Raw genomic sequence first — 14,603 nt, forward strand, 5'->3', positions numbered from 1 at the left:
TGGTGAAAAAGAAGAATGTAAGGCAGTCAGAGTACCTGTAGTCAAGAAAGGCAGAGAGATGAGACACGGGAAAGGGGGGGAAAAGGGGGATAAGGCCATCAATAGGACCACCCATCCTGTAACCCAGTGACTGCTCCAGGTCCTGAATTCCACCAGACCCAGGTCTGGGCCAGCCTCCCAGCCAGCCCCTCCCTGACACCTACCAAGCTTCTCCCCTAGTTCCCTTCCCTCCTCACACCATCCCCCCTGCAGAGTCCCAACACTCTAGGTCATTCCCTCACAATTTCCCCAGAGGACGTACAATCCATCTAATTAAAAACAAACAAAAATGAGTAATAAGTGTGGTAAGAAATCAACATGAACCTTTAACCACAGCCCTTAAGAGATAGGAAATGTACCATAGTAAAAAGCAGGTTCAGAAGGTCAGCTATAAGGAAGAAAAGTCTGCTACTTAACGTTAGAGGATCTGACCTTCTAACTCACAGTGTCCAGTTCTGTAAAGTTGATATATAAATACGGGTCATTAATTACTTTTATTTACTAGTTCGGTTAGGGTTAGACAATAACTTTTATTTACTTTTATTTTTTTTACAGACAAAAAAAACCAAGAACAACAACTCAGAAATTCTTCCACCGCCCCCCACACCACCCCCAAGTCACTGGCAGCCGTAAATGAGGAGCCTGTGGCCTCTGCCTCCAGAGGCAGAAACCCTTGTCATAGGTTCTCTGAAATCTTAAATATAACGAACCAGATCCGCATCATTTATGGCCAGTGGTGTTAGCAGGCCCTACGTCTGGGGCACTGGGCGTCACGAAATATGCCCCGCGAGTCCCCGGAGCTGTCCAGAGGCCCGCAGAGCAGGATCACCACCGGGGGCCAAGCGCTAGGCTTTAGGTCAACGCAGGTCCCGCCGCCAGCAACCCCTGCCCGGAGCAGCCAATTTCAAACAGCCCCTAGGTGGCAGAGGGTCACTCGGCTCCGGAGCCCCTCGCGGTCACACACAGACACACACACACACACAGACACACACACACACACACACACACACACACACACACGCTCGCCGCCCTCGCGCGCGCCCGCGGCACCACACGGACTTCCCAATCCCAAAGGCACGCGCGCACCCCCGGGCCGGCTGAGTTCTGTATTTCCTCTTCCTCAAAGCTACTCTTGCGTTCTCGGCCGCCCCTCTCTGCTCGGATTCCAGGGCCCCCGAAGCTCGGCTGCCTTCCTTCTCTGCAGGCGCACCCGGTGCGCCCCCTCTCTGATGCACGGATCACCCATCGAAGCCCCCCACCTCCTTTCCCGGTCCCAGCGGGGACTTAGGCGAGTCCCCGGGAGGCGGGTATTTAGTAACAGTCGCCCGGGGCTCCCAGCTGCCCCAACCGCCCCCTCGCGTCCCTCCCGGCCCTCCACGCCTCTAGCCCATCACCGCCCCCTCCCAGGAGCGCGCTCGCCGGGGGATTCCCTTCCATCTGCGAGTGCCTGAGAAAAGCCGGGAGTCCTAGCTGCCAGTCCCTTCTCCCGCGCAGCCTCTCGGGTCTCCAAGCCCACAATCCCACACTCTCCCTGTCCCCAGCCCCCCAGCGCCAGCAGCCCAGCCCTCGGTCAGCCCCCTCCAGCCCGCCCTGACCGAAACATCTCTGCGGGTTCCCTGGCCACCGGCCCTGCGCTCCCTCCTCTGCGCCCCTCCCTCCGCTCCCACTCGCCCTCCCGCCGCCCCCTCCGCCCCGACTTCCCCAACTGGGGCTGAGTGCCCCACGCGCTCGCAGCCTTCACCCCGGCGGCCACCCCCCGCCTGCGCTGCGCCGCCCCCAGGGAGAAAACAAAAGTGTCTCCGCGGCGCCCAGAGTCCCCCCGCGCAGGACGCCTCCTCCTTGCCCCAGCTCCCTCCCCGGCTGCGCTGAGGTCAGCGAGTCAGGGCGCCGCGCCAGCCCAGGAAACTTTACGAACCTGCCCGGGGTCGCAGGACGGCGGCGGCAGCGGCGAGGGTTCCCAGCAATCAGAGCTCTGGCGACCCCGCGACCACTGAAGGGGGACCGGAGGGTCTGTCGCCCAACTCGGGGCCCCGGCGGTGTGAGTGGCTCTGCCTCTATCCCTTGCCCATCCTCGCCGGTTCGCGCTCGCCAGAGCACACGCACTTACACTCCGGGTCGGCCGGCTGCTGCGCCGCCGGCGGCCGCTGCTCTCACTTCCTCTTCCTTCCTCCTGCTGGCCAGAGACACATTTTGCATCTGCAAGGCATCCCGAGATTAGCCGCGAAATCTCCTCCCGAGCGGACGCTGCGGAGTGGCCGCCGTCGCCCCCCGCACCTGCGCCCGGACACGCGTAGTTGGCGCGTTCGCCTCCAGCCGGCGCCCTGACGCCGGCCCACTGCACTTTGCCTGGGGGATGGGGGTGCCCACGACTTTTTGAAGTCCCCCTACTTAAAAAGAAGAAAATGTCAAACACCGTGCACGCCTCAGTTCTGCTATAAATAATATGTGTGCAGAGCATGACTTCTCGGATGAGCTCACACGCGGCGTTTTGCAGGCACTAACTCCGTCACCCTCATAGCGCCACCTCCGGGAGGCCGAGTGTGCGCGGCATCTTTTTATAAGCTTTCAATTTGGGCAACTGGTTTGGAATTTTGAGGGGAAACTTCGGAGGGCTGTTTTAAAGCTACCTTAAGAGGCTAATGTGTTTGACGTTCTGCCTCGACCCTTGGACGGCGCGACAAAAATAACAAAAGAACATTTCCTCCTCCTCACAGTCACCTGTGCATTTACCGACCAAGGGATTTATTTCTCATCAATTAAGCCAAGGACTCCCTAATTTTGCATAACTTTGCATAAAGCAAGACGTTCTACCCCCAATTTGATATTTAGGGTACATTATTTGATTCATACAACCTACTTCAGTCCTTTTCAAAGCAGAAATCAAACACGTTAACTCCGAGTAGCTGCCAGGAGGGAAATGACAGTTGTTGGAAGGTTGCAGGAGAAACACCTGTCCTCTCCAAATTCAGAAATATCTACGCTGGCTCTACCAGAAAAGGCAAAGGCAGTTGCTATACATTCCCTGCAAAATGACAAAGGAGGTAAGTTGGGGGCAGGGAGGCATTAGAATGTAAGGTGGAAGCAAACCTGTTCTTTAAGTTTCAATCCCACCCCCTAGCCCCCCAAGGAGACTTAAATTTTAACCATATGCCGACTGTCCATTAGCAGCCAAGAGTTCCAAGCAGCTATTGAACGCTGGAAATGTGGCTAATGCTGAGATGTTCTGTTAAGTGTAAAATAGACACTAGATTTCGTGTGAAAAACAGAATGTAAAATAGCTTGTTAATAATTTTAATGTTGATTACATCATTGCAACAAATGATGATAGTTGAGATGTGATGACTCAATTGGGTTAATGTATTGGGTTAAGATATAAAATGTATATTATATACACTAAAAATAATTTCACTGGTTTGTTTTTGCATTTTTAACACGACTACTAGGAAAAGTAAGATTATACACATGGTTCTCATTAGCAGCTTACATTATATTTCTAATGAACTGCCCTGATCTGACCCCTTATTATATGCATAACCCCAGGAGGCAGTATTAGTAGCAGGAATATTCGGGTCCAGATCATTATAAACCAATAACTTAAAACAGGATGATTCCAGGAAAGTAATTTCACTTCTTTATTTCTTCATCTGTAAAACAGTAATGATACAATAATAACAGTCAACAGGGCAGCTATCAAATGAGGTAATTTAATAAGCAGTCAGTAAATGGAGCCTTTACTAATGATGATGAGACGCTTATAGTGATAAGTATGAATCTGATCCACAACTTTCTAGCTAAGGCACATAAAGGCCTTTACTTTAGTGCAGACACCATGAATACTCGGTAAATGTTAGGTGTCATAATTGTTCCAAGGGTAGACAGGGAACTTTGCACAGCAATTAGACAAATCCACCTCCCTGTAACCTTTGGTCCCAGCTCTGCCCTCTGCAGTTAACACAGAGTAAGTCACATCCTTCCTGCAAGAGATAATCTTTCAGATCTTTGAAGATAGCCCTAGAATTCTACCTAAACTTTCTCTTCTGAGGATTAAACATTCTCAGCTACTCTAACTCCTTTTCATGTGATATGGCTTCAAATCTCTTTCACCGTTTTTTAAAGGACACCTGTCTCTGCCTTTTAAAAAAGTTAGTTGTCTTATAAATTAACTAGCTAACTAACTAACCATTAAAAACAATTTATAAGCTCTTGTCAATTATTTTTCAGATACATCTCACTGTTGATCCCAGTGCAAGGGGAAGACTGGAAATTCTTTGCTGTGTTACGATTAGGCCATGTCCATGCTTATGAGGTTAGCCTTGGAAACCAGTTTCTGGTCCACCTTCTCTAAGTCTCTTTGGATTTGATTCAGGCATCCAGTGTCTCCCCATGTCTGCAGGTTAGGTTAGAACACTAGGGTCCTGGATGACACCCTACTAAGAAGTTCCCTCCGCCGTGGTGGGGTCAGCATTCTTTGGGTTCACTGGTTCATTCAGTTACTAATGACCTTCTTAACTGTGCAATTACCAAGCCTTATTTTTCTATTGTATTCATAAAGACATCTTAGATGTGTCAAATGCCTTAGAGAAATCCACCTTCACCCTGGGCTAGCTGGTGGTCTGCAGTGGGCACTCTGTGTAGAGCGGGCAGTGTGGTGGTAACATGTAGAAGGGCTCCATCTCTGGACTTGGTTGTTGGATATAAATTCCAGCATTGCCATTTACTAGCTGAACTGCCCTATGCAAGTGACTTAACTTATGAACTAAAACCATACCTACCTGGGAGGGTTGAGTGAGGATTAAATGAGTTGATACAGTAAAGCTCTTAGAACAGGGCTTGGCACATAGAAGCACTCACTAAATGTTAGCTTAGCTGTTATCTATAACAGTCCTCTAATCAGTAAATAAGAGCAACATCGCCTCCCTTTTCCCAGGCATCAGTTTCTACCCATAGGGCAGGGAAAGAGCTAGGATCACGACTCCGATTTTATTTCAGCCCCTGGTCAGAGACTGGGCCGTCCAATCCTCAGGTCATGCTGTGGTAGAAAGGGTGGCCACTTTATAATAAGGATCAGAATCCAAGGGCGGCTCATCACTAGTACTTGCAGTAAGTCCACCAGGGCAGGGCTAGACTCTCTGCAGGTGGGCCAGCCTCATCTACATCTCAAACGGTTGGGGAAGTGGACTCAGGATCTCCCCTATAGGACCACCCATCTCAGTTTCAAGATGGCTAGGAGAAAAGGAAGCATGACAGAGAGAGCTGGCTAAAGAACAAAATTCACTGAAGCCTGAAGTCTAAACTGCTTCCCGCAACCATGCTTACAAGACAGCTTTGCATTGTTGATGGATAGAGAGGTATTTGGGCGAATTTCCCAGATTTAATAACCCAATCCTGTGTTTCTAACATCTTTATTCTTCCTTGTGTTTACAGAACTCCAAGAGAGGAGGGATGAGTACCCAAATGTCACCATGAAACCCCACATTGCAAAAATGGCCTGTTATATTTTTAATCAATGATGACTCATGTTGATCAACTCTTTCCTTCCTAAGCATTCACAAATATTCATTTCTAATTCATTTTAAAAAAACACTTACTGAACTGCAAATAAGCCCTGTGCATTTAATAATACATTTCATAATTTGCTTCAGAATTTTGCCTCAAATCAGCCTCAACTTCCTTGATCTATAGCTTGAAAAATCTATTCTCTTTTCCTGTCTTAGAATCAGGCTCACGATGGCTTGACTCCAGTCTTGAAACAGCTCTGGGGGTAGAGAGAGTGACCTCAGCTCCAGGAAGCTGCTGCACCAGAGATAACAATGTCTGGGTAGCAGGCAGACACCTGCAGTCCAGAGCCACTGGGGTCAGCCCTGGGACAAGCAGAGTGACAAGGGGGTCTGTGTGCCAGGGCCTTCCTTCTCTCCATCATTCCTTAATTCAATGTGCACTGAATGCCTTAAATGTGAGCTACCTTGGGAGGAAGGGAGGCTACAATGGTGAGCATGAGAAGCATGGGGGGCCCCTCCTGGCACTTCCAACCTAGTTAAGAGGACAGAATGTAGTAGAAGAATATAGTAATAACCAAAAATTGAAGTACCATTTGGAGGCAGGGATGCTACCATCACCTGTAAGTCTCCCTGGGAAGCTCTGCTAGAGTTGAAACCTGAAGGGTGAGTGAGTATACGTTAGCCAGGACAAGGGGGGAAGGCGGTGGGCTGGGTAATGGGGAGGGATTCTAGATCAAAAAAAGCAGTTTGCACAAAGGTCTATAGGCATCATAGTGCAGGCAGAACCTTTAAAAAGCCAATTTGGTTAAAGTGTGAGAATATCAAAATTGAATCTAAGAGCACAGGGCAAAAGCCAAAATTTGGAAGCCCTTGGCAGTCATACTGAATATATTAAGGATAATGGGAAGGCACTGAAAAGTTTTTTGTTTGGGGTTTTTCTGTTTTGTTTTGTTTTGTTTTCCAAGTGGAATATTTTAAGCAAGAGACTATCATGGTTGGTTTTTTATTTTAAAGTTTCATCCTACCGAATAGAGAATGGATTAGAGGAGACAAAAAGGCACGTGGGAAGAACAGATAGGGAGTTACTGCAGGAAGCTAAGGCTAGAGAGGCTGGAGCCTAAGTCACCAAAACCAAGGGGCTGTGGAGAACTGGAGAAACGGAAATGTTACAAAGGAAGCAGAGGGCCCGTAGAACAGATGGTCGGTCATCCTAGTTGTAGAGGCCCACAAACAAACGATTTGCTTTTGCCTTGCTGCCTCGGCCCAGCCAAACACTGAACTTGGTTGGCCTTCTTGTAGCCCTGTGTCCAACATGGTACCACCTGCAACACTTGCCCCCAGGTCAAGGACGGGCTCGAGAAATGAAAGGGATGACTCTACTCTTGTTTGGCTACTGATCATTTCTGTGACGCCATTACTCTGGGTTCATGCCCAGCAGATCCCCATTTCATAGTCATTATATACTGTCCAGTGGTGGAGGACACCCATCAAAACATGTAAACTTTACTCCCTGCACCAGCTTCCTCTGCTCTAGCCATCCCACCCTATTTTTAAACAAAAAATGTCTCCATGGACTGCCAAGTCATCCCTTAACCAAATGCATTCTCCTGTTTGGATTTGTGTTTAGCAGGGCATTTATCAAGACTTTCAGATCTGTATCTATGAAAGATTTCTAAAACTTTGGCTTACCCCCTCTTTCTCAATTCTTTCTTTGATTATAACATCACATTTTGGTGTTTTATTGATGACAGTGTTTTATTTATTGACACAGACCTTCTGATATTTTCATTCATGTCACTTCACTTTCTCTCATTCTTTTTATCCTATGAGTCTTTATACTGTCCTCTAGGAGAATACACTGGCTCTGTCTTCCAGCTCGTTAATTCACTCTTTAGCCTTGTCCATTCTTCCCTTTAATTTATTTTAGTTTTTTGTTTGTTTTTGATGGTCAAAATTTTAATTTCCAGATTCTCTAATCGACACTTTTTATAATTATCTCTAGTGGATGCTGTGTGCACCACATGAACCCCTTCCCCTTTCCTTTCTACCCTCCACCCCCACCTCAGGACCAAGGTGCTCGGTTGTTGAATCACCACCCTAATCCCCCCAGGCTGCTGAAAATATCAGTGTTGATACCTCATGCCTGAGTACCTTTCCCTGAATTGCCCTCCCTTGCCCAGTTCAGAGCATCTCTTCAAGGCCATCCCAGCTCTAGAGCCAAACAGAGATCAGCTGAGGTTTCCTCACATTTTAATTTTCTCTATATCTGATCCAGTCTACTCTCCAAAACTCTGGTGGCCTTTGTTTCTCCTTCCTTCCCTCCCTCCCTCCGTCTTTTCCTTCCTTCCTTCCTTCCTTTTCTGGTGTGGCTACAAACTCTTCTTTTTAGCTCCAGGGGGTTGGGACTAGAGGAGGACTAGATGTGTGTAATTATGACATTATATTTCCAAACTTAATACTAGTTTTACATTTTCAATGTTTATTACATTTATATTCTGCTACCTTCTTTCCTGACACTATAATGAAAGTTTCTTTGTATATTGTCTATTAGTTGATTCTAAAAATTTTAAAGCAGAGTTTACAGTATTATATCATATGTTATTACACATGGCAGAGCCAAATAGCATGACTGCACTGAAAGAGAAGGAATATAATCCTATGTCATTAAACCAGTCACCCCTGAAGAAGAATGTGTCAGGAGTCAAGACTGAACAGATTCTCTCTTCTAAAGTCTGTCAGTTGTCCACAATTTGGGTATATTTTAACTTACTTCATGGAGGCATCGTGACTTTATGGTTTTATCCCTCCTTGGAGTCTGAAATTCCCAAAACATATTAAAGTCTTCCATGTCCTTACACATGGAATCCACTTTACTCTTGAAGACATTCTCCACAGAGCCTTCAGATTTTCTGTCCCATTGTCGCCTACTCCCTCACTGTTCTCCTAGAATTTCTTTCCATTACCCTCTAGTTATGTCCCCTGTTTCTCGAATACCTTGTCTTCTGCTTTCTAAGACTTTTTTTTTCACTGAAATACATACACAAATTATTTTTTTTAGAAAATGTGAATGGAAGGCAAACATTTCTGAGAACCTTCATGTCTGAGACTATCCTTACTTTGCAGTTACATTTGATTGGCAGATTAGTAGCCATCAGAACTCTTAAAAACATGGCTTCCTGTCTTCCAGCTGATAAGAAGTCAGAGGTAAAAATCATCTTCTTTTGTGGTTTGCCTCATGTACCTATGTGTGTGCCTATGTGTATGTGTTTTCATTTCTAGAAGCACTTAGAATCTTCTTTTTATCCTTGACATTCTGAACTGTTGTCAGGATGGAAATGGGTGTGGGTATTTTATCACCATTCCCTCTTGGCACTACATAAGCCTTTCAAACAAAGACTTGTCCCTTTCAACTCGGGAAATTTCTTTCTGTATTTTCTTCATTTTCATCTCATTTTTTGTATTCTCTTTTCTGGAAGTTCTATCTAAATCATTGTTGGACCTTCTGTATCACATCTCCTTATCTCCTACGTTTCTTCCTTTTCTTTGCTCTGTGCTTTTCTAGAAGATTCCTGACTTTATCCTCTGACCCTTTTAGTGAATTCTTTTAGTATCAGCCATCATGTTTTTTTTTTTTAGTATTTCTGATTGTTCCGTTTTTCATAGCAGCCAATTCCTTTTTTAAGGACATATCTTCTTAAACCTCTTCCAAGATTCTAATTAAAAACTGTTTTGTTTTGTTTGTAAATTCTCTCTCTGTTTCCAGAATTATCTGTTAATTTGAGGTTCATTTTTTCTGTTTGTTCACCTTGGTTCTTGTCTCTGGGACTGATGGTTTTCTTTGATAGTCCAGTGATCACAGATTATCAGTTTATATTTCCTAATATTTATATCTGTGAACACGGATAGTATATGTGTAGGTATTTTCAGGCATATCTTTTAGTTTCTTCAGACAGTAGCTTTCCATTTTTAACTAAGTGGTAAACAGTATTGATGCTGGTCACCCTCTAAATATAGGTGGGACCCACTGACCCAGCTGTTCTGTACTCAGTCCTTGATTATTGCTTAATTAAATTTCTTCATTACTGCTCCGTAGTCCATTCTTGCTCCCAGTGCCTGCAGCCTCTGAGCCAGCATAAGGTTTGCTGGACAGATCTGCCCCTATGTCTTTGTATCATCCTTCCCCTGTGTCTCTTCTAAGTAGCAGCTCCCTCCACTCTGATAGATGATCACGAAGATCTAGTCCACCTTCCATGCTACATAAATTCATCAAAACTCTGGCCTCTGTTCCCCTATTCTGTTCTCTCTGTGCTTACCTATTGATCCCCTTTTGTATACCTTTACTGTAATTTCAATGGGATTTTTGGACAAAGGTGAGAAAACCCAAGTGTTCAGGCTACCATCTTCAACCCAAACCTCCCTTAATTTTCCAAATCACTTCACTCTAATTTAGCACTCACTTACTGAGTTGGCTGGAGATCCAATCTCAGTTGATTGTATAGGTCCATCACCCCCTCCATGATCGTATGAGTGGATGAGAATGTTTATGGGTGACCCCCAAAGAGGTCTTTTGGTCTGTGGCTTCTTCATGTTGGAGCCTCCATGTTGAGGGCTGACAAGTCTGCTGGCGTTGCAGCTCACTCTCGGCCACACATGAAGATCTTGCTTGCTGTGGTTTCCAAAGCCCTGTTGCTTAGTTCCCCGTGCTCTGGCCCCCATGCAGCCAAGCTTTCCCACTCCTCATGAACAGGAGGGCTTACCTGGATTCTTCAAAATGTCAATGTCATGAAGATTTAAAAAAGAAAGAAGAAAAAACCAGTGAGGAAAAAATAAAGAGATTATTCCAGACTATAAGAGATAAAAAATGTTAATCACACATAAATAATACAATGAGTAAGTTTTGATTAGATCCTGATTCACTGGGGAAAGCTACAAAATGTATTATTGGGACAACTGGGGAATTTAGTCACTGGATAGTAGATGATATGGTATTTTTCACTTTCTTGTGTATAAAAATAGTATTGGGCTTATGGAGGAGAATGCCTTAACATATATGTATACATAAATGAAATTGGGCAAAATGTTAACAGTTCTTGAACCTACAAGGAGGGTACAAAGGCATTTATTTAAATAGCCTTTCAAATTTTCTGTATGCTTGAAATTTTTCAAAATAAAATGTAAGGGACAAAATTATGTTTTTTGGAGGTAGCAGTCCTGAGTTATTTTATCGAAAGCCAGCAGGGACTTAGATTTACCTGTATTGGCCAGCTGATGCAGAATACTTGGGCTGATTCCACTGAATTAATAGATTTCTCCTGTAAGGTGCTCTCCCTGAGCCTTAGAATCTTGTCTACTGGAATGAAGTGGGGTCTACCAAGTTCTTGTGAAAAGCTACAAGAATATCTGAAGAGACATCTTTTACGTGAGACTCTATAAGGACAACAAAAGGACAAGTTGAAAATGACTGAACTCATGTTGAATAAAAACTATACATATTTAATTGTTTAGTTAATATGCATACTTATATTCTATAAATGCTATAGCATGAAACCCTGGCCTTAACCTCCAATTTTTTTCTTATTAAGCACTGGGTCTAAAGATCTATCTGGAGTTTCTTCTTTAGTCATCTGCGTTATAACTTGTCAATTAACTTTATCTAGGGCCTACAGTATTAGGAGGTGAAATGCTCCCGTCTATCTAGAACTATTACTAATTACTATTACTAATAATGTATAGGGTACAGGCAAATCCTCTTATAGAACAGCAAACACTCTGGATTTGCCTGTTACCTATGGTGTCATTTTATTTATCCCTCTATCCTTTGTGCTTCTGTAGGAGTTAGGTGTGATGAGCTTCAGGTTAAACATTTTTGGCATGAACACTTCATGGGTGATACGGGTACTTGACGCTGCATCACATCGTATATACATTGACAGTCTGTGCCACTCTTGGGAAGGTTGTCACCACCAGCTAGATTAGGCCAGTGAAAAAGTACATTTTCCTTTGACAACTAATAAGAAATCTGTGGGAGGATATTTTACACTGTACAAATAGCCTATTCCAGAACAATCTTTTACCCAGTGATTTTAGCATCTACTGATAATTCTCCCCAATTACAATTTAATTCCAGCTGGCTTCCTACTTACTTTAGTTTATTTCCCCAGTTCTGAATTCCAGTAACCATATCTCACTTGTCTTTCACCTACAAGTCCCCTGGAATGGACGTTTATCCCTACTCTCACCTGGATTTGAACCTCCCTTCTTTTGTTCTCTTTCAGACTCAACTCATATCGCTAGTCTTCCATTGTCTTTGCTCCAATTTCTCTCCCTACAACCCAGGTAAGTACTGTCTCCTTCAAAGGAGGAAAGAATTTTGCATATATATTGTGCCATAAGGGCTTATTTCTATCTAGGCATGCCATTTACTACATTAGCACTACATGCTTTTCAGAGGGATAGAGAGGGCTTCCAGAAGGATCTTGGTGGAAAATATGACAATGTATTTTGTCATGAAAGGGTCCCAAGAAAAGCGAAGAAACTGTTGCTTGTTTGCTTTCTGCTATTAGAGGTAATTTCATGTCTTTACTAATTAGTGGAATCAGAGAATTTTCCTGTCAAAGACCACACCTGCAATCTCAACACCCTTTCCTTCTGCATTTACTGGGCTAAATTCTCCTGCAGGACCCAAAGAAAGGCAGACACACAGCTGTGTAAAGATCACAAGCCAAGGAGGGGGAATTTGCATACTACAAACTTGATGTCAAATAGATGAAGCTCACATCCTCGTGTTACAATGTTCCCATCAGCCTTCTGCAGTTTGAAGCTTTGATACATTTTTTTCCAAGTTTCCTCTATTTTCACCTTTGGAGTTCATTATTCTTCTATACCTTGGTTCTTTGGGCCTCTATTTCTACTTTACTCTTTTTCCTATCCTCCATAAACAAATTTAATTTGCACCAGTTTCTTGATTTCTGTGAAAGTAAAGCCCTTCTGTTCTGAGCAGTAGTTTCTCTCCAGGTTGCGGGTTTAAAATGTTCTCTTAAACCATGAAAAGTTTTCTTGTGCCCCTTTGCAGTCAATCTCTCCCCTCCCTTCACCCAGCTCTAGGTAATCACTGATCTGCTCTCTGACACTATGGATTAGCTTTACCTGTTCTAGAAATCCATATAAACAGAATCATAGAGCATATACTCTTCTATGTCTTGCCTTTTTTCACTATGTGTGACGTTTATATCAGTAGTTCACGTCTTCTTACTGCTGAGTAGTACTGCATTGTACAGATATATCATTATTTATTCATTTATTTACTCATCTGTGGTTGGCCATTTGGTTTAGTTCTAGTTTTTAGCTATTATGAATTAAACTGCTACAGAGGTTCATGTACCTTATGTGTGAACATATATTTTCTTTTCTCTTGGGTAAATGTCCTATTTATTGATTATGGCAATGATTCCAGGGCATGTCAATTTGTCAAAACTCATCAAAAACTTAAACTTAAAATTAGTCATTTTGTCTTTCAGTAGGGGACTGGCTAAGCAAACTGTGGTCATCCATACCATGGAGTAATACTCAGCAATATAAAGGAATGAAGTATTGATGACAACTTGGATGAATTTCCAGGGAATCATGCTAAGTAAAAAAAAAAAATCCTACCCTAAAAGGTCACACATCACACACTGTGTGATTTCATTTAAATATCATTCCTGAAGTGACAAACCTATAAAAATGGAGAACAGATTAGTGGTTGCCAGGGGTCAGCGATGGTGGATGGGAAAGTGAGGGAGAAAGGAGGTGTATGGTTATACAAGGGTTGCATGCAGGATCCTTGTGATGGAACTGCTCTTCTTTTCCACTGTATCAATGTCAATATCCTTGTTGTGCTATTGTACTATCTATATTTTTTTAATATATCTTCTTATATAGTACTATATTTTATAAAACAATATTGTGATACTTTACTATAGTTTCACTCATCTACTAGCTTGGGTAAACAGTTCATGGAATCTTTCTGTATTATTTCTTACAACTGCATGTAAATATACAATTATCCCAAAATGAAAATCTAAAAATTTTAAAGGGGTGAATTTTTTAAAAGGTGAGTAGATTGTGCCTCATTCAAGTTGATTTTTTTTTAAAGTTCTCCTTTCAGTCTGTAGAACTCAGTTGCCCCCTCCAGAGGCCAGTCAGAATTTTCCTGAAACACTGTTCCCGCTTTGTCGAGGCCCATGACACATGAATCAGGCCCTCTAAGCCATTTCGCTCTTCCACTTCTTTCCTTGCTCACATGGTCTCCAAGAATCACAATCACATCTTCCAGCTTCCCCTCCTGGGTCACCACACACAACTCGGGGCCAGCACACCTGAGCTCATCCTCTAGCTTGGTCTCTCCAAAGACATATATACCTGGAGAAATTTAGCTCATCTATGATTCTATATACATTGATTTTTTTTTTGGATTGAGGTCCCAGATTTTGATTGAAGGTTACTTTCATAAAGATCCTCCATGACATCCATTTTATTTTAAGATCAAAGTCCCAATTTTTACAATTCTTTGTCAACACTCTATATTGTTTGCCCCCAAACATGACCTTAACTCTTCTTTCATTTCAAAGGAAAAGGGGGGGATTAAATGTGAAAAGATAATTTAAAGACAGTGTAGTAATTTTACTATTAATTGCCAATTTTAAGGCTTTCGAGTTGATGTGATTCTTGTATTTAAAAATTTTTTTAAGTTTTGCTAAATTCTTGGATAAAATTTGGAGGAACAACATTAGGTTTTATGTTAATACAATAACATTTATTACCAAGTACAGTAATTATTCGCTTCTAAGCATGTGAATTTGTTCCCCTAATGAGTCTAGTATTTGAGACATGAACAGGGAAAGTAAAGGGCAAGTGAGATTCCCTATATATTTGCCTGAAGGCAAAAATCTTAAATAGCATTTTGTTTCCACGAGCAAAACATTTTAGATGAACCTAAAGAAGGTAGGCCCACTTTTCTGGAAAATACACCATGGATTTGAAGATAAGTTCAAGGTAGGTTACATGAATAACATAATTATGTTACCT

The 14,603-nt window shown here is 43.2% G+C and overlaps 1 protein-coding gene across 3 annotated transcripts in view; it reads right to left on the minus strand.

The window, feature by feature from the left end:
- The window catches only part of ELMO1 (engulfment and cell motility 1), a 560,600-nt gene extending 558,314 nt beyond the window's left edge, over window positions 1-2,286 (minus strand). For 2 of the 3 annotated variants that reach the window (XM_061198671.1, XM_061198669.1), the window contains exon 1: window positions 1,955-2,286. The gene's annotated coding sequence lies outside the window, so the exon portion shown is untranslated. The remainder of the gene's footprint in view (window positions 1-1,954) is intronic. The other variant, XM_061198670.1, reaches the window with a different exon arrangement.
- Window positions 2,287-14,603: the final 12,317 nt, after the last annotated feature.

Source organism: Eubalaena glacialis, chromosome 8 (assembly GCF_028564815.1).
Source record: "Eubalaena glacialis isolate mEubGla1 chromosome 8, mEubGla1.1.hap2.+ XY, whole genome shotgun sequence".
In the NCBI taxonomy this organism is placed as follows: Eukaryota; Metazoa; Chordata; class Mammalia; order Artiodactyla; family Balaenidae; genus Eubalaena; species Eubalaena glacialis.